The sequence below is a fragment of the Chlamydotis macqueenii genome, chromosome Z (assembly GCF_036417535.1).
Source record: "Chlamydotis macqueenii isolate bChlMac1 chromosome Z, bChlMac1.mat, whole genome shotgun sequence".
Classification (NCBI taxonomy): domain Eukaryota; kingdom Metazoa; phylum Chordata; class Aves; order Otidiformes; family Otididae; genus Chlamydotis; species Chlamydotis macqueenii.
In genome coordinates, this window is record NC_141593.1 from 65,689,717 (window position 1) to 65,716,730 (window position 27,014).

Below are 27,014 nucleotides of genomic sequence, written 5' to 3' on the forward strand. Positions count from 1 at the left end.
AATGAGGGAGAATATGGCTCAGGTTACATTTTGCATTAATGCAAAAGGAGGAAGGAACTTTTCTAAAATGCTTATTATTGTTATATTACTAAGTTATCCAAACATGAAAGAAAAACTTATCACATGTAAAGAAACCTTTAAAACAGACACTAATTTTAGCTCCCCTCATTTGAAAGTCTTCACACCTGTCAAGGACTTTATCCTTGATGAGTGCAAATGCTTTGGACATTTGATGGCATATGGTTGCCAAATAATAAAGCTATTGGAAAAAAAAAAAACATATGCAAATGCACAGTGTGTGATTTTCCACTAGTTTTTAACAATAAGCAGAGGCGTAGAGCTCCAGATACAGGCATTACTCACTGCGTGCTCTAAAGCAGCTGCTGCCCTGTACTTGTGAGAACTTAAAAAGAGTTACCATAGGAATACTTATTTGAATCTCAATATGTGTGTATTCAAATGAACAGTTGGCCACAACCTCCCCGTTTTCTTTGAAAAGAGAAAAAAATCAAAAGGAGGTGGTAGAACCCCACAGAAATTCACTGCAGTAGTAGAAGGAAAGTTAGAAAAAAAAATAGTATGTTCTGTAGTGCACAGCACCCAAAACTGCTGAAATTCTTCTCAGAATTCCAGTACTCATTAACTGTCAAGCTGTTAGGCCTGACTGCAAGGAAAAAAGCTGTCTTATAGTCAATGCCAGTAAGGGGCTTCTTCTGCTAAGCGGTCTCCAGCAGTTAACACCAGGAACTATGTGTGGCTTGGAAGCAGATCTTGGAGTTCTCTGACTATAGGGACATTAGCAAGGATAGAGACTTCTTGTAAATTGAATCCTTACTCCCTGTACTTGAGCCTATTATGTTTGGTTTGGGTGTGTAGACACTGCAAGAGTTGCACAATTTAGCAATCTGTTCTACTTTCCCAAAAGCAACTGCTTTTGTAGGTCTGGAGGTTACAGAGAAAGGGTCAGTGGGGAAAGATGCACTCTCCAGTCTTACTAACTACAGGATAACGATTAAGTATGACTCAGGCTATCTGGCGGGTTAACTATAAGAAAATAAAAATAAATACCACACAGCATAGAGTAGGTGGTATATAATTGTTTCAGTATCTGAGGTCAGTTGTTATCTTATCTCACAAGCTTCATGCAACAGTGCTATGGCCAAACTCCATTAATCAGTGGTCTGATTCATGTTTAGCAAAGCTTTTGTTGTGCTCCTCATGTAAGCCATTTTGAATTGTGGCCTGAATCCATCAAGATCTGTCCATTATTTCAAGTTAATGAGATACAAAGCCAAGTAGTAACATATCATACCTTTCAAATGCAAGGGTATTTGAGTCCAGATCTTAGTATGACATCTCTATTTAAAGTAGTTTTCCTAAAATAATTTTCATGGAGGCTCAAAGTCTTATTTTATCATTTGCAGTGTCAAAAGTGTGTTTTCTTCCTGAATTAACTTTTTCTATAGTGTCAAGAATGTTACATCAAATTCACTGCAGGTCGGCAGAAAGCTATATGAGCAAGCTTTTAGTGTACTATTTCTTACCTGGCCTGTGGAACAGAATGTGGAACCCTGAGCTCTCATTCTCATAGACTGGCATTAGAGATTGGAATTTTATACACCAAAAATGGCTTTCAAGACTCTATTTGAAAATAAAATGCTTCCCTTTTTGAGAACTTATTTCATTGTAAAGCCATAACTTCACTTTTGCCAATTGTTGCCAAATCTTGAGAATGTCTGGATTTTTGTTCTTAAAAAAAAACACTGAGCAGAATATAGTTTTGTTCAGTGGTTTTCTAAAAATCTTTTAAAAATATTATTTATTTATTATGAAAGTGGAAAAAAAAGACTAATTAACCAATTTTTAATTTTCCTCCTAGGTCACATTCAGGATAAGGCAGGAAGCATAGTGACTGAGAGGAGGGAAGAGGAGAGAGATATAAAAAAAAAAAAGAATACTCAGATAGAGTTGAAACAGGACCTGAAACAAAGGACAGAAATGCTAACTACATCATATCATCTCTTCATTTTGGCAGAGAGTTTATAGATAAATTCCTGGAAGAAATAGACATAGTTTTCTAATACAATTGGAGACTTTTTCTTTTTTCTGGATTAAGAAGGTGAAATCTGATCACAGACTTACAGAAGAGATTATGGAAAGAGTTAGTCTTCCAAAGTTATTTGTAATTTTTAAAAGAAAAAATAAAATAAAAGCTTGGCTGAGACAAAATTAATGTTTTCAGAATTTTCAGTAGTCCATATGAATAAAATTATTTTGGAGCTATAATCATTATTTTTCAACACTGACTTTTTTTTTTTTACCTCTTTATAAATCAGAAAATACAATTTTGAAATGAATGTATGAAATCTCATTCTAATATACAGGACATCCAAGAATCTTCCATCATTATAGCTGTTACAAAGAGACAATTTATTCTAATTTCCATTTCAAGTTCTTCCAGTCTTGCCAAAACTGAATTTTCACTGCCAAAAGTTTGAAAGTATTGCTGAGGTTTAAAAGCTCTATTCTCTCATTAGGAGTATTTACACTTTTCTTAGATTAAAAATTCAACCAGTACTTGCTCAGTCTTAAGTGAAGCCAGCTAAATGCACTGCTAGCATGTTGAGTGTCATATGCAGTGAAAGGAACGGTATAGCTCCTCTTATAGCCAATGTAGTCAATTCTGTAATATCTTACACAAAGTGAAGGACAAAAGCCATCCTTAATGACTGGGGCCCATGGAATGAAATGTTGAATATTCCTTTTTTTTTTGGTCTATGATTCCCAGCTGGTGTGAACATAACTAATAAAATGACTAAAACAATATTTCTCATGTTTATGAGCAGATATCTCAGGCATGGAGTATTTTAATAACCAATAGGTATTAAGGATACCTATTAGGCATATAGAACAGAGAATGATTTGGATGACTGCATAGAAGCAGAGGGAGAACCAGTGCAGAGAATAAATCCATGAGTATAGACTGTAAAGGAAATGTGAGCAGGTCTGTGTGGTGGAATTTGGAGCAATAACTTGTTCCTGGAAAATACTGCTGTGTAGTGTTTTTATAGAGCATACCTGTTTTGCCTTTTTTAGCACAAAGTGGATAATAAAACTATTTTACTGTATTCAGAAACAATTCAACAGTTCCAGAGGGCACTGGTACCATTACTTGTACCCTAAACAATACATCAAGACAGCACTTCAAACACAATAGCAAATTGAGTGACGAGAAGTGTATCCAACCAGAATAATTGGCCCTGAAGATCACAATTTAAGAGAAGTTAGTGAACGCCCTTGGGTAAAAGCAACATAGAGCTCTTTCTCTCCACAGAGAACCATCAAAGGCAATACTGATTTCCAGAACACTTTCAAAAAAAACCCAAAAACAATTGCATGTTATTTCCTATCATTTTCAATAATAATATTATGTGAAAGAAACAGAAAGTATAGTGTTATATTTATGATCTCTTAGTAATGAAGGATGTTAAATTGCTGATGTGCATAGAAGCATTAATTATCCTCTTTCTAATAACCTCTTAAATCTGGTGTTGAAGTTACATAACAGGAGGGATATGCCTTAAGCAAAGTATCAAGCTATAGGTTTCATTGTAAGGCATCAAACTTCTCATATCCATGTGTACGTTAATAACAGCAACTACCTCTTCTACATCACTTTCCAGAAGCACAGGACTTTCAGAACATCTGGACTACAATTTCGTAGAACTTTTGTATGTATTGCATTCATATGTACATATGCTGGAGACACATCCATGCTTTGCAATTAGAAGCCCTTTCTTCATGTCTTAAGTCTGAACTGACTTATTAACATCTTATATAACTATCTGTAGATAGTATATCTACATGTTAGAAGGTCTGGTTATATTATAGGGAATATATGTATAACACTTTTCATAGTGTCACTTTAGTGTGCTTTCTTTTATAATAATAAAAACACTTTTCCAGGAACAGGAACCATGTTTTCTACCTCACGGTCCATGGTGTTAGGAGACACTCTCCTATAATTTCTGTAATCTTATAGTAAAAGTGTAGAATGGCATACTGTTAGAAATAAGATTTTAAGAGGCAATAATAAGATATATGAGCCTGTCTTTGAAACTTCCCAAATGTCTGCAAACCATACTGGGTTTTTTGGTCATCCATATTCTGTCCCTGACCTGAGAAAGTATCACTATTGAAGCAAATGTTTAAGTGGTTATGAGTCATAGAATCATAGAATGGTTAGGGTTGGAAAGGACCTTCAAAGGTCATCTAGTCCAACGCCCCTGCAAGGAGCAGGGACATCCCCAACTACATCAGGTTGCTCAGAGCCTCATCCAACCTGGCCTTCAACGTTTCCAGGCATGGGGCATCCACCACCTTTCTGGGCAACCTGTGCCAGTGTTCTACAACTCGCATTGTAAAAAAATTTTTCACAATATCTAATCTAAATCTACCTCCCTCTATTTTAAAACCATTACCCCTTGTCCTATCACAACAAACACTTCTGAAAAGCCTCTCCCCATCTTTCTTGTAGGCCCCCTTGAGGTACTGGAAGACCGCTATCAGGTCTCCCCAGAGCCTCCTCTTCTCCAGGCTGAACAGCCCCAACTCTCTCAGCCTGTCTTCATAGGAAAGGTGCTCCAGCCCTCCATCATCTTCGTGGCCCTCCTCTGGACCTTCTCCAACTGGTCCATGTCCTTCTTGTGTTGGGGGCTCCAGAACTGGACACAGTACTCCAGGTGGGGTCTCACCAGGGCAGAGTAGAGGGGGAGAATCACCTCCCTCAATCTGCTGGCCATGCTCCTCTTGATGCAGCCCAGGATGCGGTTGGCCTTCTGGGCTGCAAGTGCGCATTGCCAGCTCATGTTGAGCTTCTCGTCCACCTGCACTCCCAAGTCCTTCTCTTCAGGGCTGCTCTCAATCCATTCTCCTTAAATATTGTCTGTCTCACTTAAATATTGTCTGAAGGAGCATGAAAAGAAGTGTGCTTAACTTTAGAGTCAATAGACATACAGAGTTTGTCAAAGTTTTATTATACAATATAAAGATTTAATTTATCCCACTCTCTTGCTATGAGAAATCTGCTGATTTGTCCTTGTGCTGAGTTTCTGTACATGTCCTAAAAGCTAAAGATATGTTTCCTGCTTCAACTAAATGCTCTATAGTCTTTTAAAATTATCTGCTTTTTTTTTAGGGCAGATACACCTAATCCGTTTGGATGGTTGTTAACATGACAAGAGCCAAATACTTAACGAGCACTTGTAGGAAATTTTGGGAAAGTTTGCAGGACTCAGAAATGGTCTGATTCTTATTTAATATTTCCTCATAGAATATAAATAATCTGCCTCTCCTCTATCATGCCACATACATAAAGGATTGAAGAAGCAGCAGTACAGGCGGATTCTAAGAGATCAAATATTCTGCTTTTTTAATATTTGTGAAGAGAGATTATATTTCAATGCGGCATGGATCTCCTAAAAAAAAAAAAATCTGCTTATATTCATTGTTAAGAGTGGTCTTGGAACGTCTGAACTTGGCTAATTCAATAATTTTTTCATTCAGAAGAGAAGCCTCCAATGATGTGCCATTCAAAACTTCTAACAGTAAATTGAATTTCTACAGGACTCTTACAAGCTGTTGACTAATAAAGTACGAAGTTAGTGACCAACATTTAGAGACTAACTCTAAGTATACCCCCACAGTGAATGGCAGTATGGTTTCTGAGATTAATGTGAGCCCTCAAACCAGAATAGAAATCCATCTAACTAACAAAAGTGATAAATAAGCAGAGTTCAGCTGGTTTCCATTGCTGCTTCTGTAAGACGTGCATGTGAGAGGACATCTTTAAGACTCCTGCAAAACCTGCACTGTTGGGCTTGTACTAATGTTGAGCTAAGAAATCTTTCACCAGTAAAGATTGTCTGTGATGTTATTCTTTCTGATAGTTCCGACTTTTACACTTTCTTATGGAATAAAGGATAAAATACAGGATCCTAGACTAATGTGTGGTATAATACTTAATATATAAATACTTAATTATTACTATTGAGATAAAGAACTGAAATTATTTGCGCAAGTCCTTTCTAGTCAGTGGTTATTTCTAGCTTCAAGACAAAGCCTATAGTATCACAAGCTTGGGCATGTAGCTGTTGTCCTACAGCAATGATCTGAAAGGTAAATCCACTAATTGTATATTAAATAGTCTGGTTTTGGTACTGAAATCTACTCCTCTGATTGTTCCATGAGGAAGTCTGTCTCTTGATTCAGTTCCACTTAAAGCATGAAGCTGTACCATTGATAAGCAATCCTTTATGGGCGCTCAGCCTATCAAGCATGAGATTTTAACACTGTACTGTGTTTTGTATTGGACTACGTACATGTGCATACAAGCACATGTACATAGTATCCCATATTGTCCTCATATTGCAGAGGTGTACACTAGTAAAATATTAATTGCCTTACTTCTGTCTGTTGTTTTTGAGAATTGTTCTGGGTTTTTTGTTTTGGGTCTTTTTCCTCATTCTGATCCAACAGTGTAATGACATTGCATGCTGTTATCTGCTTGTCCTATCATTTTTGACTCCTTTTTTCTGTGACTACACATGCTTCTAGAACAACCACAGTCTGTTTAATTGGTCTTATGAATACACTGTAATTGGCAGTTAAATAGATGTTAAATAAATAATGAGCAACTCATATATGTCAAAGAACTTCAGATCACCAATATAGAAAAATCATCAGTCTTAACAGGGAAGGACAACCTCTGCAAAAGTCTTTACTTGTGAAATGTTTATCACACAAATCAAGCTTACAGTGTCGCAGTTAGTAACCCATAGTCAGAGTCTTGGGGTGGGATTAGTGCTTGTTCGGCCTAATGGCAGCACTATGCAAGCTGAATAAATCCTATTATTTCAGATATAACCCTTATTTCACATACATATATATTTCATATGCAGTGTGAAATATATGCTGTGTCTGGTACCCTGCTGCTGAGTGCTCTGTTAAGCTACAGAAACAATTTCAGTGAGTTATACTGTTTGGACAACAGAATTTATTGACCCGTCTTTTCAGGCACTGGTTACACTTTGAAAAAAGCTGGATGGTGCAGTTACTTTGCCATCTGTGGCAGCAATAAGAAAATGTGAGGGTGATGGTCATGATTCTTACTGACATCTTATATCCTGGTATCTAATAACAGCTGACAAAGAGGCACCTGCATATGTTCCTTGAATTCTTTAAAGGTCACAGACTTAAAGCTAGCAAAAGCAAAAGACCACCATGTAAAGTGATTTTGATGTGCAAATTTTGTTTACATGAACTAAGTATTGAAGAAATCATAATAAGACCTACATCTAAAAATTTAGCAGTAGCAACACCACTAGGGTTTCTATTCCTGATGGGTCTAGTCATATAAAAGCTCTGGCAGAGATGAGAAATGAAATAGCATCATGTATTTTTCTTTAGTTGAATTCCTTTGGGTTCTATTCCTACAGTATTTATCAAAACAGCACTTTTCAGCAGCTCCTCTGAGGATAACAGCATTCTATTTCAGTTCACAAAGTTAGTGTGATATTGTTGAACCAGACCTGGGGCAAAGCAGGGGGAAGAGAGGGGAATCAAACAAGCAAAATCGGTGAGCCAGTCAAAAGAGAGGAATGATGTCTTTCTCATTTGACAGTTCATGAGTATTTTCTCTGAAATTAGATCCAAATTTTACTTAAAAACTTTCATGGAGTGGATAATGGCAAAAAGTTAGCATTTGTGTATCATATCAAAACAAGATCATAGATACAGCTACTTCTTTGAACAGTAATATGAACACCGGATTAAAAATCCAGATGCTATCTATTCTGTCTCTTCTCTATTAACCTAACTGTGCTACCCTGCTTTTTTTAAAGAGTTCTCAATATTTTTTTGAAGTAGTACTTCTTGCATATGTTTATTTCCCAGCTTGCCTGTTAAAAAGAAAATTCTGGATTGTAGGCATATTCATGATGTCCTGGTTTTGGCTGGGATGGAGCTAATCTTGTCAGTAGCTGCTGTGTTTTGAGTTTAGTATGGGATTTGGTATGTGAGGAAAGTTGGTAATAGACTGATGTTATTAATTGTTGTTAAAAAGACCAAGGATACTTTCCAACTTCCCAGGTTTTACTAATGTGCAGGTGCAAGAAGATGGGAGGGGTATAGCCAGTACAGTAGACCCAAACTGGCCAAGAAAAGTATTCCATAGCATAGATGTCATCCTCAGTACGTGGAGGTTGGCCAGTGAGCAGCTCTCTCATTCTTTCTTTCACTGTCTGGGATCATTCAAGGATTACTTCTTGTTTTCATTTCCATGATCGTTGCTTGGGACAGGCTGTATCAGTCATTGGGTGGTGAGAAATTATGCATCGTTCATTTTGTGTATCTTATTCTCCCTATATTTTGTTATTATTATAATCTTCCTTTGCTTTCCTAGTAAACTGTCATCATCTCAACCCATGAGTTTTCCTTTCTTCCTGATTCTGTCCCCCATACCACGGGAGAGGGGAAGGATGAGCAAGCAGCTGCATGGTACGCGAATGCCAACCGGGGTTAAACCATGACAATGAGAACATCAGTTCTGCCTAGGGATTGTACCTAAGAAGTTCCTTTCTAATTGACAAGTACTATGAATGCTACATATGAATTTTTGCCATAGCAAGCTACAAGTGAAAAAGAAAGTTAATCATTGTACTTTGAACTATAAGGTAGAAATGGGAAGGAGGGGTTCTTTTTTCTTTTTTTTTTTTTCCCATAAGCAGTTTACCTTTCCAATATTAAACAACTTCATGTGAGCATGAGAATTCTAGAAGATTCAGGACTGGAGATCTGCCCTTGATCATGCCACTTTCTGGCATGAACAGATTGGAATTGTATCAGATAGAGCATGTGCCACGTTGATTGTGAGGGACTGAGAAGCAAGCACAGAAAGACACATGCTATTACAGCCTTAGCATTGTATGTGCTGTTTTGGAACAGTCAAATGTCTCTTCATAGGGAAAACGCTGCATATTTGGAAAAAGTGACATCTCAACAGACTACATCTGGGAAACAACTTATGGTCATAACAATAAAATACCAAACTGAGACAGAGCATAGTCAATTAGTCACTGACAAAAAAAAAAAGTCCCTCTATGAGCAATGATTTCAGCTAGTAATTCTTGAAAATTTAAAATGCTTGCCTTGATACACAATGGAATATTGCTAACTGCAGTCTTTTCATATTCTGTAGATTATTTCACCAAAATGAGAGACAATAACTTTGTGTTCTGTAAGCTGAAAATAAAAACCAGATACACATGTTCAAGCTGTTTGCCGAATGCTGTTTCAGGAGAGAGCTTGGGCATATGGATTCTAGGGGTGAATATGCCACTGAATTGAGTACATTGATGTAGTCTGCAGTTTACAATGCAGCTGACAGAAGCCACCGTTACATTTTTCCTAAGCACAAAAAGGTGCATTGTGGCCAAAGGGTACTTCAGTTAGACTAGGCAAAATGGTAAATTTGTAGGCAAAATCCTTCTGCAGGCCAACAGGATGACACTGGAAGAGGCTGAATGAGGAAGAGTTGCCTTGCTACCTGAGTGCCTTGAAAGATGGCTGCTCAGATGGTAAGTACTCAGGGTCTGCACGGAGTATGGGTGAGCATGCAAACAACCCTTTAGAAAAGGCAATATACTTCCACTTCTGTGCTTTCTGAGGCAGCCATGTGTCACTACTGCAATGGGAGACAGGAGCATGGCTCCACTCAGTGCTCCCTGCCACTTTTCTTCCCTGGAGTTTTTAATCTCTCCTTCACAATTGCTAGTTTACAATGGCGTTAGCTACTGTAACTTAAGTCTATTCTGGCAACACTCCAGACAACAAACACAGAAATGCATGAAAGAAGAGGCATTTCATGTGCCAGCAGAATTTTGCTTCCCCTGAAGAAGTACAGTGGCTGGAACTCCTTTCTGGGTTGGAAACTTGCCACAGAAAAGATTTCTATAAACCCCTCTGTCAGGAAAGAAAGTGGGGATTTTTTTCTGTGATGTTCAGAATCTTAAATGAAATGCAAAATGACAGTTACCTGCGCTGCAGAGCACTGGTAACTGAGGCACATGAGAAAAGAATCAGTAAAGAGCTGAAGGACAGACTCTCCCTCTTCCTACACAACTATCTGTACTACAGTTATTTGTTATGACTAATTAAATACAATTAGCATAATACTTAGATACCATTCTTAAAAATGTTAGTGAACAGGATTTCTGTGGCTTGCTTTTTAATAAAAAGAAACATTCTATGAACGTGTTTCTTAGACATATCTTAATAGTGTTAAACTGTGTTAGCAAAATGATTACTTAGAAGCCTCGTGCTTCTAATTGTGTATATGTATGTGCAGTAATTGCACAGAGAAATGCATATAAGCTGTTATGTATTTATAATACTCAGCCCAAGTGGAATGCACCTTCTTCATTAAGGCCCCAGCTATCAGCCATCCAAGCATCCACAGAATGATACAGAGCCAAGGCTAATGGGGATTTTTTTGTGGTTTTTACTTTCAGATGCACATAGTGACTCCAAAGAAAGTAAAAGACCCAAAGGAAGAATCTAGATCTACAGAAGACAAGAAAGAGGCAGAAACGCTAAGACTCAACTACAGAAAAATTGGTAATTATTAAGATAACCTAAAGACCTCCAACCTTATCAAGAAACTCATGTACTACATGTCATGGCAGCATTCCATGGACATATTCTGTATGTTATAGCCATAGGGCCTTGGAGTGTAGGGCAGGGGGACAATCAAAATGTGCACAGAGGTGTAGTGTAGGGATAGAGTCCCTCCGTTGTCCTCAGCACGTGTCCTGGCATCAAGGAGCATCTGATCTGTCCCTTTAGTGTGGGATTTATCTCTTGCCTTCTTGTCAGATTACATCGTTCCAGAAGAACAATAGTGATTAGCTGCTGTGAGTGTTCCTCATGTTGGTTTGTGTTTTGCTAGGGTCAATGTCAGACTGCATCATCACAGCAAGTTGAATTGCTGTTTGCAGAACAGGCTAGATAGAGCTGGACAGTTATTATATAGATTTGTTGTTGAAGACTGCTGGCATGTTCTGATAAGCATCTAAGGACTGGGACTCTCAAGTAGTATTTCATATTTTTTGGTTTTTTTACTCTAAGGCACAGAATCATTGCTTAGAAAGGAAAACTGAGAGTTTGATGCTATCGTATGTCTCCAGAATTGAAGGCAAGCAAACAATATTTACATATATCGGGAACAGGTAAAAAGTTACTAAAGCTATGAAACAAGTGGTAAAAGTGTCCTTTTTCTGGTCCAGTAATATGAATGCATCCATTTTATAGTGGATTTTATATGTGGTAGATTATTATGACATGCCTTAGGCTTTGATTCAGATCTCTCCTCAAAAGAGGGTAGACCTGAGTTTGGATCTAATTTCCAGTAGATCATACTTGAAAATTGTGACTCTCTTGTGCACTCTGTTCCCTCTGTCTGTTAATCTGTGGCCACAAAGTGAAATAGAATCAACAAAGAGATGAGGACAGCCTCACTTGAGAATACTTTGCTAGTTAGCTTGCTATCTTTGGGAATGCAAGGCTTAATATCTTCTTCCTGCTCTAGGGAAGAGGCTGACCTTAGAGATTTGTCAGCTCCAGGTCTAAGCAGTCTTAAGTGCTTAAGAATTGGTCATGATCCAAGATTGCTGCCATATAAAGCTTCATCAATAAGATTGACACCAGCTCTGAGATTTGGTAGGATACTACAGATGCCATTGACATCCTATAGTTTTTCGTATGTATGTAGAGGTTGCATTGCTCTGGACATTTTGCTACAAGACCAAGAAGCAGACTGGACATTTCACTTGATGTTGCACATCTAGCCTCAGGCAGGCCTGCAGTCTCACTCTATAAACAGGGGAAGTTGTCTGTGGAATGGAAATCAAAGTTTTGACTGTTGTGATTCTGCCATTTCTAGACTTGAATACCCTTATTTTGTTTCCTACACCTTGTTCAGATGTTTTATTAATACAGAAAATCTATGTTTATGGACTGTAGTTCATAAACTCCAGGGCACAACTGGTAATCATTGATAGCAGACACTTACCTTCAAATGCCACTGCTGACTGGAAATGTCTCCCTCCCTCCTCTGTCAGTAGAAGAAGCCTGCAAGTTTTTAGAGAACTAACTTACGTGAGATGAGTTCTACACTCATTGTTGCCTAAAAACTCAATTGAGGGACCTAAAACAGCAGCTGATGCTCAAGTTCTGGATGTCTTACCTAAAACTACAGAAGAAATTAATGGAAGAGAGATTTACAACAGAAAGCAGACATTATTAGCACTAATCTGGAGACTTAACCTGGCTGCCGTTCTACTGAAGCATAAGAGTATATGGTTTTTATAAAAGCTCACACATTTGCCTAGGGATGACATCATCCTTAAAAAGTTAATTCCTATTAGCATTGTTATTAGTTTACTAAGCTTTTAATTAAATTATTAAGTCAGTGAATTTTCTGGATTAAAATTAACATCTATCTATTGAAAACCTAGAAAAAAAATGAACTCATTTTTTAAAATGTTTCATATTTAATCTATGTTATGGTTTAGCCCACCGAGCAGTTAATCACCACACAGCTGCTCTCTCACCCACCCCACTCCTCAAGGGAATGGGGCAGAGAAAAGGCTCGAGGACTGAGATAAAGGCAGGGAGAGATCATTCAGCAGTTACCATCACGGGCAAAAGAGATCTGGCTTTGGGAAAATTAATTATTAAGAATCAAACCGAAGTAGGGTAATGAGACACAAAACTAGATCTTAAGAATACCTTCCCTCTCTACACCCCTCCCTTCTTCCCAAGCTTAACTTCACTCCTGATTTTTGTCTACCTCCTCCCCCTGAGCAGTGCAGGGGGATGGGAACAGGGGTTGCGGTCAGTTCATCACACATTGTATCTGCCTCTCCATCCTCCTCAAGGGGAGGACTCTTCACAGTCTTCCCCTGCTCCAGCGGGGGAGACAGTCCTCCACAAACCTCTTTAACCTGGCTCCTTCCCAAACTGTTCCAGTGCAGATCCTTCAAGGGGTGCAGCCTCTCAGGCACAGACCCATGGGGCCACAGACTCCTTTGGGCATCCGCCTGCCCCAGCGTGGGGTCCTCCCCGGGCTGCAGGTGGATCTCTGCTCCTCTGTGGGCCTCCATGGGCTGCAGGGGCACAGCCATGTCTGTTGAGACATTGAGTAGACAACGGGCTTCACTTGTAATTTTCTTGCCCAGCTAAGAATCTCTTAGCACCAGTATCATAAAGCATTCAAACCCGGCTAAACTCAGCTTTGCATTCAAAGTATGATTTGACTGCTTTATTTTTACTGTTTCCAGAGACAGATTTTTCTGTATTTGTAAAACCTCTTAACAATGGCAAAAAATCTGGCCCTGCTACATACCTCCTTTTAAAAACAGTGCTTCTGCTATTTTCTAGCTTTCCTGCAGCATTTCAACAGAAGTACTATAGCGGGCATGCAAAATAGTGTTTCCTGATTTCTTTATTCTCTCTCAGTTTATGTGATATCTGAAATTAATTAACTGACAAATGTGCCATGCTATCAAAATTTTTTATAGGATCCCTCTTGTGCATTTCAGTGGTGCAACAATTCTGTTTCAGAGTGTATGGGCATCACAAAATTATTATACAAGCAGCAATTTGATTTTTACTGTTACAGTAGCTTGTGCCTGAAGACCACCCCTAGAGAGGCCCCAGGTGGCTTTACACTCCACTGGGCTCATTGTAAAAGTAACATAATAGGACGAAGCATGGGGCCAGGGGTGGAGGAGGGGAAGAAGTGGTATGTGGCTCTAGCAGTAGGTTTGGCAGCAATGAACAATTCAAACAGTCTGGTACAAAATCAAAATGCAATCTGACTTTTCCTGAATTTGAAAATAAAGGAAGCAAGCAAGCAAGCAGGGAAGAGTAAGGAAGAAAAGAAAATGCTTTGATGGAAACATAATTAACTTCTATTTCTGTAGATCACATGAGCAGGTTTTCTCTGGTATGCTCTTTCCTGTAGATTTTAAATCTCAGTGGGTGGTTAGGTTTATTTAAAAAAAAAAAAAACACCACCTCCCGCCAAACACAAAAAGAGTGGTATCCATGTGCCAGCCCAGCTGTACCACAGTAGTTTCAGAGATATGAACTCCTCCTCCTCCTCCAGCACCCATCCCATATGCTCTCCATCTTCCCCTCTCTGCTTTTGATCACCCTTCAAATGCTGCAGGCACAATATGGTACACAGCTTTATGATGGGACCCCCATATTGACACATGCATTCATCTGTTCGACACCATTTCTACCTCTGTGTATACATTTACTTTGCTCCTTAGGACGCGGTACCCAAAAATAGGTTTTTTGTTTGTTCTTTAAGATTGGGAGTATGTCTCTGAATCTAGTTTCTTTAGATAAGACAATTGTAAATACCCTTGCTTTTTATAGTTTTCATGACACTAAAATTGAATGAAACATGAGCTTTGAATGATGCAGTCATGGTGAGGCTCTTTGTCAGCTGTGCTAGTTTCCATTCTCATCAGTTTGACAATCTTTAGACTTTTCCCTTGATTTACTAGCCTTGCCATTTTCTTAGCTATATTTTTTGAGCGAAATCAGGACTTTTCTATTCCAGCAGGATATAGTTGCTGCTCTGATTTACTTCTTGAATTATTTTTTTGACTTCTCATCTGACTGGTGAAAGGACTTCTCGTTCTTCCCCTGTCTCAAGTTCTTATTACACATAAATAAAGTTACTTGAGAAGCCAGTGGCACTATGCAGTATTTCTGAATCATTCCTTATGTTCCACATAGGCATTGTCATGACACTAAAATCTCTCTTATGCAGTTTGAATTACCACTTATTTGGTTATCAATGACTTTCACTTTTTTTGTATTTGACATCATACTATTTGAGCAATAGATTTTAACTTGGTGGGGGCATTTGAATAATTCTGGGTGCACTTCAGGCTGTTTTCTTTCTTTTGATTCTGCAATGTAGTCACAATCTGCTACTGAACTACATTAATAACAAAATTGTGGCTTCACTGTGGATAGGTATAAGGTTAGTACTTGAAATTCAGGTAAAAGAACATGGAGTAAAATGAAAATTATTTTTCCAGATGTGCCGGAAAGGGTAACTGACTTACTAGCTGAAAGGTGTCTGCTTTATAACTTCTAAATTTGGTTGTATCATGTAGTAGCTCAGTCATGATGTTATCCAGTAGAGGGTAGGTGGTATATAGCTGTATTTTATTTATGATATTATAATACATTATTTATATGGCCAGAGGCAAAATGTCATCACTTATCCTTACTTCAGGAAACAGGGAGAGATCAGGGAAATGATGTTATTACTGAGTTCTCAGGCAAACCACTAATTATTTCTAAGATATCACACAGGTGACATCATTATTGTACACATGATATCTTCCCAGAATTTTTAATAATATTATTTTTTTAAAAAATCAATATTGATTCTAAAAGCAAAAGAAGTAATGTAAGGGAGGACAAATAACTACACTTTTGGGTGGGAAAGTTGCACTGAGAATGGTTTGAAATTAGTCTCTGTGAAGAATCAAGTATTTTAAAGATTCTTTAGGAATATTTAATGGAAGAATTCCATTCTTTAATGGTATCTTTAAGCTTTAACTCGGTTAAAATTCTAAATATCAGGCTTCTCAAGAATAGCTGTAGAAAGCTGTAGAAGATCAGAAAAAACTGCAGTAGCAAGTAATTCTTTTGTTTTCCCTAAAATGCACTTTTTTTTTTTCTCTGTCATCAAACAATTCTACATTAGAGATATAGTAAGTATGGAGAAAAACTCCAAACGGTGTTATTTTTCCATAAATGACAAACAGGAGTTAGAATGCAAGGGAAAAAAAAAAGGTAAATATCCCACTCTTGCACAAACCTCTTCAACTCAAAAGAAACAATGAATCACAATCAGCAAAACACAACAGTCTGACACAGCATCCTAGCTTTAAGATCTTACAGGGTAGTGTATTCTGGGGGACAGGAGAGGGTTGAATACAATACAGTTTCTATTCAGCTAGGAAAACACTTTTGCATATCATAGGAAGGAACTATTTTCATAATGGAGAGCCTGAACAAATCTGCCAAGCTTCAGGGAAGGTCGGGCCACACAAGTGGACTGTTCCCAGTGCTGTCTTTTTTCCTGTTTATATCTTATCTTCTTTGAATGAAACAGTCTTTCTGCAGCTTTCCTCGTATCTGATAGAAATTAAGGGTGTTTCCCCAGTATTATACTTCTAAACTCATTTTGACTGCTGTAATTCTGTTTATTTTGGAGTTCTTTGGTGAAGGTCAATAACATCTTAAAGTGATTTGAGATCCAAATACCATTAATGATTTTTTTTTTTCCCTTGCAAATATAAATTTGCTATAGGTACAGTTGTGTTCTTTATTGGATTCTTTCTTTCACAGACTATTGAAACAGTGGTCAAAGTGCTCAGATATGGTTTCCCAGCTTGCAAAGCAGACAGGAAAAGTGGGAACCTATATGGTTGCCTAAGGTAGCAGAATTCAAAATACAGCTGTACTGAAAAGCAGAGATTTTGTCAGTCTCTTCTGGCAGTTCCTGCTGCAGTAGTATAAAGTATGACACTTTCAGGTCAACTACAATTCAAAAGGATGGTTCCTCCCTAGACTACATTGACTACCAATGTGACAGTCTCCAGCAGAAGGGCACAGTGGTGATACATGAAGCCAGTGACACATTAAGACTCAATGAATGATGTTTATCAGAGTCTATAGAGCGGTTTCTTAAGAAGGCAGCAGCTTTTTATCCACCTTTGGCAGCGAAACTTGAGTATGACATTTACTCCATCTAAGTTAATTGTGTTCCTATGGCTTCTACAATAAGGAAAAGTATTTTCTTACTACTCGCCTCCAAGAGTTGAGAGCATTGGCCTAGCTTCTACTCCAGACCCTTTCCACAGACTCCAACGTACTTGAGTCACCTCTGTGCAACTTTTTTTTTTTTTAATAAACTCTAACAAGATTTAGGAAATTTAAGCATTACGCAAACTTTTCCTACATATATTACTATTATTTTCATCCTCTCTTACTGGGTATGCCTGTTGTCAAAATTTTGTTGCATATTTGCTAATTTTTTGCAAAAGTCTGCCACCTCTATTCAGTGTTCTAGCTACATCAAGTCTTATCAATATCAATAAAAATCCTTATATATATTACCCAACATGAAACAATCAGAACCTGGCCTCTCAGCTAAAATTTCCGTGGTGTCAAGAACATGTAATTTTTTCCCCTTCTCTGTGATATTGTAGAATCTATTAATATCTTCTTTCTCTGACATTACAGAAGGGGTAGACCCATTTCACAGTCACTATTTCAACCAGTTTACATTTGAAGTCCTGTTTTCAGTTTCCCTATAATTTAGGCTTAGATGATTGTTTTGGCTTGAAAATCACCAAATGAATTTCAGATGCAAACTGCTATATGACGATTAGCCTAGAAACAGAGGTTATCTCCATTTGCATGGTAATGATCGGTTCTCTTCCAAGACATGTCAAAACAATCAGAAGAGACTAATGAGATTTTATGTGAACCAACTGCTGGACATTCTCTTTTATTTTAAAATAATCTTGATGACAGTAGATTATTATTCAATTTCAAACAATATTATTGAAAGTCTGACAGTAGAAACATATTGCAGAAAACTATCTGAAGTCAACATGAGAAGCATCAGTGAAAGAGTCTGTGTGAAAGAATATTAAATAATATTTTAATGACAAGACTGTGGACAATAAGTTACCCAACTGGGGTTGAGATAAACAGTGTTACACAGGAGATGCTATGCCCTGCACTGAAATGCAAAATCTCACCTTCTTTATATTCAAAGACTCCAAGTTTTCTACAAGCTCAGGAAAAAATGATTCCTTGGGCTTTTCACCAGACCCCTCATAAGAAGCTGTGACCATTTAGCTCCAGGTCCTCAAAGTATTTTAAGCAGACTATCCCCAGAAAGAAGAAAAACATGTAAATCTCTTGCCAGCTTGTGAAATACCTTTAGTCTAATTGAACTATAGACCAAAATCTGAGATTCCCTCAGTACTGCCCCAGTAGCCTTAGAAAAGAGATAAGGTTTTGCTGAAGTGTGCTCATGGTAATGACACTTTGCATACCAGACCTTGCTCTGCTTTTGCAACACTATGTTTTATAGTATTGACATAGACTCTTTTTCTTGGGAGGGTCTTTTTTGTTGCTGTTGCTCTGTGTCTTCAAATTCTATTTATACCTCATGTAATCAGATGTGGCTGTTAACTGCATTCAAGTAGATTCTTCAGAGGAGGAAAGTATGATATCTGACTCAAAGGGAGGTGAAAGCAAAGAAGGATATCAGGTAGTCAAAGGCAAAAAGTTTACAAGTGCCTTCCCATGGAATGCAGTAAGATACTGTCCTTGGGCACAAGTATCAGATAGCACAAGAGCATAAGTATTCGTAAGATATTGCCAAGCTGCAAACGAGAAATATCACTGATCTAATTGATACACAGTTGTTTTTCTTAGCAAGCGATGAATGTATTGCTTGTCTTTCAGAACATCTACAATGACGTGGCAGAGGTTGGGCTGTTTGGGTGTTTTTTCCTTACTGCTGCTCTAGTTGTTCTTAAGTAACAAGCTGTTGTGTAATATATCCAACTTTTGAATTAGGTATTAGTGTAGTTCAGGACTCAATTGCTTTGTGTATGCGTGTGTGTGAACTGCAACATTTGTGTTGTGTTGTGTGGCTTGTTAGTGCTGTTACAGTGCTTTGCAAGGATCCTCATTTCTGGTATCTGAAATGTCTGTGGTATTGTTCTGGATTGACCTATCCTTTTTATGGATTAAGTGGCATTACACAGTAAACTATCTCTTTTACCATGTAATCCAATCCAAAACACATTATTGTACAAAGTCAGAATCAATTTCCAGCACCACAAAGTACCACCTAGGAGAACAGCTTAAAACACAGTACAAGACACAAGCAAAATGAATCCCCTCCGACAAATTTTTGTAATGCCTATATAGTTACCTCTATTGTCCCTATATATCAAAAGGGACAACAACTCAATTTTTTAAAAAGTGGGGAAATGCTATATTTTGGGAAGAGGTGTCCTATGTCTTACTCCATAGTTTTGTACCTTGTTTTAGCTGTATTTAGACTGACCTGATTTGGTTGTATTTAAAAACCTACACATAAAATTGTAAGAAGTGATGCCCCTGACAGCACTTCCCAGGTACATGCAATATCTTTCAAAGAGATTAATATGTCCTCAGCAGTTTTACAGGTAAAGGAAGATTGAGGATTTTAAAACACAGATCACATGTAATGTAGGACATATCAGCTGAAGAAACAGTGTAGGACATGGAGAAGTCCATAGGCTTGATATTTTGGGCTTTCTTCTTTTTAAATAAACATAGTAGATTGTGTAGCACAACAAAGTATGAAATTGTTGGTGGTTTGGAAGGTGAGGTAAAAGTTCCTTCTGGGCCTTGATAAACACAAAAAAAAAAAAAAAAAAGGAAAAAGGAAATACTCCGTCATCCGTGAAATATGTAGCTAAATTCAATTCCTATGAAAAATAATCTTTTCCTAAGCCTGCCCTTTTCAAATACAAGATTTTCGTTACCATCAGACACAGATACCTAAAAATTCCCAACCTAAAAGCAATCATGTATACCTAATATCTGTATTATTGGTTTACAGCCAGCACGTTCAGTAACAAAAGAGAGGCACAATGGACATGAAACTGGCAAGAATCAAGGGGGTTTGAACTGATTACGTTTTGGTCAACAGTACAGTGAAATATGTTTTTTTAAATGTTTATAGTAACAACCTGCTACCACAGTTTCTGAAAAATTTGTTCTGCTAGGTCCCATACCAAAAGTAGCTACAAGGACTCCATAATTACTTTAATAATTAATGAAGTGGATATATAAGCATGTGCTTTTCTTACACACTGGTTTACAGTGATTTGTGACAACTAGTAAAAGATAGTTCATAGGCAGTGAATAGATGGTCCAATTTTTTCTGTCTTATGTGACCACTCATATCATAAAAATCCTAGATCTTCTGACAAGGTTATATAAGAGGAAAAGAATTACTTTGCAAAGCTATCAGAAAATCATTACAGTACAGATATACCACCAGAAACCTTAAGTTAGAGAATCCCACAGTGCTTCTTTTGTGACTAGATCCAAATACAATCTGAAGTGTCACAGTGCTCTGTCTTGCAAGTCCTTGTCTGGTTGGTTACTTGGTCACCCAGTGAAAGCCACATCCCTATATTATGCACTTTCATGTTTTGTACTACCTGTGAAAATTTTACAGCTAAGAAATAGGCCAATAGAAGCCAGCATACAGGCTAGAGAAGCATACAAACTTAGCCATTAAGAAACACCACAGAGATAGTTACAATCAAGTCTTGTCTTTCTGGATTTGCTGCCATTCTGGGGACATCCCCATTTGGGGAATTTACCTTCCTCGAATAGATGTGCAGAGGTAGCATGATTTAGAGAGAGAGAGTTATCCAAGTAGTCTTGTAAAAAGTAAAAATACATGAGGTGATGTCAGCTGTTTTCCTTACACGGCAGTCAACGTTACGTGGTGGGGTATCCTTTCCCTGTGACTACTCTTACACACTCTGTAAGATACTTTATGTCATTTCTAAGCTCACTGTGCATTAGAGTTGAGTTGTTCTCCCAAGACAGAGAGTGTTTGTGGAGTACATCTCTGGTACCTGGCCTGCTTAGAGAAACTCGTTCTGTGTCACCAGCCTGCACCTTTGATATCCAAACTTAAGTGTTCCTCACTGAAACCCGTTCTGTTAAGTTGTTAGTAACTTTTGCAGCATAATTCCACTCATCTTGCCATTGAGAGTATGTTAATCAGCAGTTACAGTATTTGACCTAGAATTGAACTGGAAAAAGATAATGAAAGTTTCAAATATATTTCCTATTGAAATTATCGTATGATTGAATTAAGGAAAAGGGGACACTCAACACAAATGGCTTTTTGTTTGTACTAAAGTTACCTATGTAATAATCATGAGAATCAGCTCTTCAGTTTATGCTCATTTTTGTACTCCACAGTGAATTTTCTTATTTCTTCTTTTGCATTTATTTCTTCTTTTGCATTTATTTCTCAAGGACTTTCAGGCACTTGGACTTTGCTATAAAGAAAACATTTGGTAAGTTAAATCATATGATTAAATACTCTTTCTGAGAACTGCTTCAAAGACTCATAAAAATCTTGAAAGATACTAGATGACTTCCACGGACTTTGGAGTTTGTATTCATTGAAATCAATTATAACACATCTAGTTGATTTGCAAAAGTGATAATTAACACAGTCCTAGTTAATTAAATTGATGGTATCATGCAATTAGAATAACATGATATGCAAATATTCCTAGTAGCAATTTCATGCATAATCTGCAGACTTTAAATTGTTTGATAGAACCTATCCTTACCAGCTGAATACAAAATAAACTGAAGAATGTGGTGGTTTTATTCTCAAATGCTGATGCGCGGGAAAACACATACTGATGTCATATGTTATTTTACAAACTCTTAGTCTACAAGCTGCTCTCTACACTCAGGATCTCTGAATGTACTTTGCAGTAGCTTTATCAACACTATATTATCATGATAGTCACCAGTAAGAGCACAGAGGGGAGTAGTACATTGTCACCAATGTAATAGTATAAATGGTTTATAAAATTTTATGAAGGTACCAGATTTTTTAAATTCCATATTAAAAACTAGTAATTTCAGTAAAACATTTGAATACTTTTAAAATAATTTATTTTGTCTGGGGAACAAGGGGCTTACACAGGGATTTTAGTCCTGTTGCCTAGGCTATAATAGGCATGATTTTGTGACTGTGTCAATGTAATGCCACTAATTTGAAGATGGCCTAGGCTGTAGTTAGCCATAGGCAGGTGACTGTTTTGTATCACTGTACTAAACAGAAATAGAGGATACGGAAGAATATCCAATAAAACCCCTCCCAACAGTAAACAGACTTGAGCCTTCTGAATAATCTTGTTATGTATAGTAATTAATAGTTCTACAAAATAACATAGATCATTAAAAGTCCTGGATAGAGTTAGGACATCCATTTCCTCAACATGGAAACATGAGAATTTTAATTTTTTACTGACATACTTTAAGTTCCAGAATTGCATAACAAAATTTAAATTTTAAGATCATGTACTGCTGTAACATCAAGGGGTATGGTGAATTTATGCAATAGAATTTAATTAATATTACAAAGAAAATCTCTTCAAGGATGGCCACTTTCAAAACCAACAGCATTTGTGGACTGTGGTGAGATCTGAAATCAGTACACACCACAGACATAAAATTGTTATTACAGAATAATTCACTAGGAAAAAAAATAATTTATATTTCTGATCATCTCACAAAGGCCAATGTATTTATTATACTTTTTCCTTGTAATATTCTCTTCAGATCATCTTACTGCTTTTTAAAAGTGCAAGTAGCATCTGTTTTATGTAGTGTAATAAGGATATTTTTATAGGTTTCAGCAGCTTGTTTGTTATACTTGCCATGATTTAATTTAATGTTGTGATCGCCCTTTCTTCCTATACTCTGTGATGTCACCCTGCATGCTGCACATTTCCTTTGTATTTACATAACACCATTAGGAACCAGAGATGAGTCTTTTCAGTTTCAAAGTACAATCTGAGCAGTCCCACAGGATATCGGGCTTTTTTCTGCCTGCAGTGTAACTTATTATGTCAAGCCTGAAATTGATTTGTCAGAGGGGTCGCCAGTGGTGTAAGGTGGTTTTAATTTCACTTTAGAGTTTGGGCACTATTTTCCAAGGGTAATTAAGTAAAATCTGTAATTTCAACAAGCCACTTACAGGTTGAATTAGATATTGCTTGTGTTGCTGGTGTTGTAATACACAAACTAATGTGGCCATTACTATTGTTGTTACAATTAGTCATAACATGAAAAGTAAAGAGAAGTGTACTCCCACCTACTCATCAATGTATACAATTCTAAAAGCTTTTTCCCCCTCATATTTCCCTTCAATCTGTAGAAAACATGGTCATACACAATTTTGCTTAGAAAAGTGGACATAAATTGCAGTGACTTTATTTGACTATAGTCATATTATGCTTGCTTGCAATTCAAAGCAGTCTTACGTATTGACACTATCTCAATTACAGCTGAGAGTGTTGCCAATTAAATACAACCACATTAGTAAAGTGATGGACTTCCAACATTCCACACTTCTTTAATGTTAATTTTATATATCTTAGCGGAAGGACTCCAAATTTGAGTCACTACTTTGATTTTCTTAGGGTTTTTTTTTCACAGCTGGCTAAATTAGTGTAACAATAGTGACCATACTAGACTTGATTACTTTAGTGCTAGCAAAGAAAGGTGTCATGTAACGTTTCATCCCTGGGGGATTACAGAAATAGGATGCTTTAGACCAGAATCTAAGATAACACTATTAACGACAGCCATCTTGCTCTCAGGAATTACTTCTTGCAAGATAGGAAGTGAGCAGAGACAGCCTTCTTGTTATGTTGTTGTCGTGGTTTTGTTAGTGAGGGGGGGCCTAAGGTGGTAGCTTCTGTAGAAAACTGCTAGAAGTTGCTCCCCTTTGTTCAGTGGACTCGGCCAGGCCTAGGGCGGACCCGCTGCTGGCCAAGGCCGAGCCGATTGGTAGCAGAATGTCCCGTGATAATGCCTCTGCTATTACATATTTAAGAAGGGGAAAACAGAAAAAAGAGAGGAGAGAAGATGTGAAGAAGCTGAGCAGGGGCAGAGGCGCAGAGGGGGAGGCACAGGCCTCATGGGCCTTGCAGGCCTCACCCTCTGGCCTCTCGCCAGGCAGCCGACTGGGCCCAACTCGGTCCAGCCCGGCTGCAAGAACTGGAGAGGAGATGAGATATGAATAAGATGTAAAAAGATCCTGAGAGGCATCTACCAGCCTGTTGTGAGGAGCGGCTGCAGACGCCAAGGTCAATGAAGAAGGAGGAGTAATGCGGCTCCTGGCCAAGATTCCCCTGCAGCCTGTGGTGACGACCATGATGGAGCAGGTTGTCCCCCTGCAGCCCATGGAGGTCCACGGAGGAGCAGAGATCCACTTGGAGCCCATGAAGGACCCCACACCGGGGGAGGTGGATGCCTGAAGGTGGCTGTGGCCTGTGGAGGGCCCGCTGGGACAGCTGTTCTGCAGGGACTGTACTCCGTGGAAGAGATGACCCATGCTGGAGCAGTTCCATGAAGGACTGTGGCATAGAGGTGGGACCCCACAACGGAGCAGGGGAGGAATGTGAGGAGTTCTTCCCCTGACCATGAAGCAGCGGCGTGAAACAACATGTGATGAACTGACCGCAACCCCCATTCCCTCTTCCCCCCTGTGCTGCTCGGGAGGGGAAAGTAGTAGAGATAATGTTAAGCTTGGGAAGAGGGAGGGGTGGAGGGAGGTTATCTTGTTCTCTGTCTCATTATCCTGCTGTTTGTAGTAATAAATGAATAATTTTCCCCAAGTCAAATCTGTTTTGCCCGTGACAGTAACTTTAAGGATTTCTCCCTGTCCTTATCTCAAACCTCGAGCCGTTTTTCCTTTTATTTTCTCTCCCTGTTCTCTCGGAAGGTGGGGGGAGTGAGAGACTGCGTAGTCTGGTCCTGATCGGGGCTGAACTACGACAGTTGTCGTATTCTCTCATTGTTTCGAAAAGTTATTTGTTTTTACCTGTTTCTTGTAAAGGAGATAATGCAGCTTAGAGCAAGACTGTCAAAAGCACGTAGTACAGTCTTGCATATACATTATGTGAAAGAGGACTTTCCACATAAAGGACAGCTAGTGATAATACCAAATGTGGAGTTCTGTGTACTTAAAACTACAAGGATCCGCCTGTACTTGCAAATAAAGTTGGTTTGTTTTGGTTTTTTTTTAAATCATTTCCTGTTTGTTTCTAATAGAGCACTTTTAACTAGAGACTTAAAGAGCTAAAGAGTTGCACTCTGGGTATCTGAATATCAGCAGTTGCAGCCAGATGTACCTCTGTTCTCCTTCTAACTGTATGCATCATAGGATCCCATACAGAATATGAAACATGCTTCATATTTAACCTCAGATACAAACATAATTGTCACCCTTTCTAAAGGTGGTCAAGACATAAGGGCACACACACAATTTATAACATGCATCAGTATTATTTATTTTAAAGACTATGAATGCCAGGAAGTTGTGGTTACCTTTGAAGATTCTAATATGCTTTTAGAGACTGGATAAAGCTGGGAAGCGATGGTAAGCATGAAGCTATTTGAGAACGTGCAGTGTAGCTTCTGAGGTTTTGCATGATCCAATAAGTGCTATATAAATAGCTATCCTGCATCTTCTGTGGTGAGTTGTTGGAAAATAAACTACAGCCTACTAGTTTGCAGTAAGTCATTGCAATATGCTGGTGGCATAAATTCTCAAGTTCACAGTAGAGTCTGACTTAAATTGTGACCATGAATATGCTTCCAGTGGGATCTTCCAGCAGCTTGCAAGTCCCATTTTACTGCCCTTTGAAGTCAGAAAGAGCATTAAATAAGGGCAACAGCAGATAGTGTCTGCTTATCTCTTATAAAAGATAGATGGAGCTTATATCCAGAGCCATTAAACTGAACTAAAACATTGGGAAGATGGTATCATTTTAAATGTGATTTGTTTCATGATATAACATTCAGTAGAACAGTGACTAGACAAGGTACTGAGCCCTTAATGGGGCAGCTCAGGTACAAGTTATGGGTGGAAAATACAAAAAGATGCCTATATTGCTGTTTGACAACAGAATCAAAGTCCTTTCTAGATATTTACTTTAAAACTTAATTCTCTAAAGGAAATAAATTTATATTTCTAATGTAGCTGATAAAAAAAAATTGGGTTCCTGTTGAAAGCATTCCTTGAAAAATTATTCAGAAGACTAAACTATGAACATTTTTCATATTTATTTTTAACCTTTCCTTAAGAAACATCCAAATAGCCACAGAAAGTAATTCTTTCAAAAATGTTCACTTTTGAAGGAAAATGCTTTTGGTAAAATGCTTGTGATGCAGTTGTAGTTGAAATCTCATGGTTGAATTGCAAGTGGAGACCTTTAGTGCCTGAGCAGCATAGGTGTATCCAGATGGTTAAAAATTCAGCATCCTCTGTTTTACTTTAGGCTTAGGCTTTACGATCTTTTGGTCCCAGAGAAGAGGGCAGAATAAGATCTTCTGAATCCCATATTTTCAAATACGTAAAATGTCTTGAGCTCCCCTAAAAAACCTCATGATTTAAAGCTATTCAGCATTTACAGAGGATCACATTATTAAGTAGGATTCATTTTTTCACTGACAAAAATCACTGTGTATAGCAGGAAGGCCTCTCAAACTTGGTACGTTTGAAAATCCTCGAATGTACTTGACTAAAATAAAGACTATTTTATTACTGAAAACTGATCAAAGATTTACTGATAAATTGTTTCAGAGCCCTTTTGGAAGGCAGTCCAAAGTCCAACTGATTCAAACCCTATTGGAGGCAACACATGTAATGCATGAGCAGAGCACCACACTGCTGCTCTGGAGCTGGAGCTCTTTTCCCATCTCCTTTACTTGCTCCTGTGGCAGTCTGGAACAGTAATTTCTTCTCTTTTCTATGTTAAAAAGCAGAGTTGGAGGCTTCTGGCATTTTGATGTTTTTGACATATATAAAGATGATGACAGGACAAACAAAACTTGCATTAGAAATTTTTTTTCTTTATGAAAAGATTTCTTGCTTTGATTTGAAAAATGGATGAGTCTCTTTGATTCTGTTATTTCAGAACAAAACTTTTGCTTAAATATTGTTCATTTTTAGGTTGTAAATAAACTTTGGCTGCATTATTACTCGCCTTGAAGTAAATGACTACAAA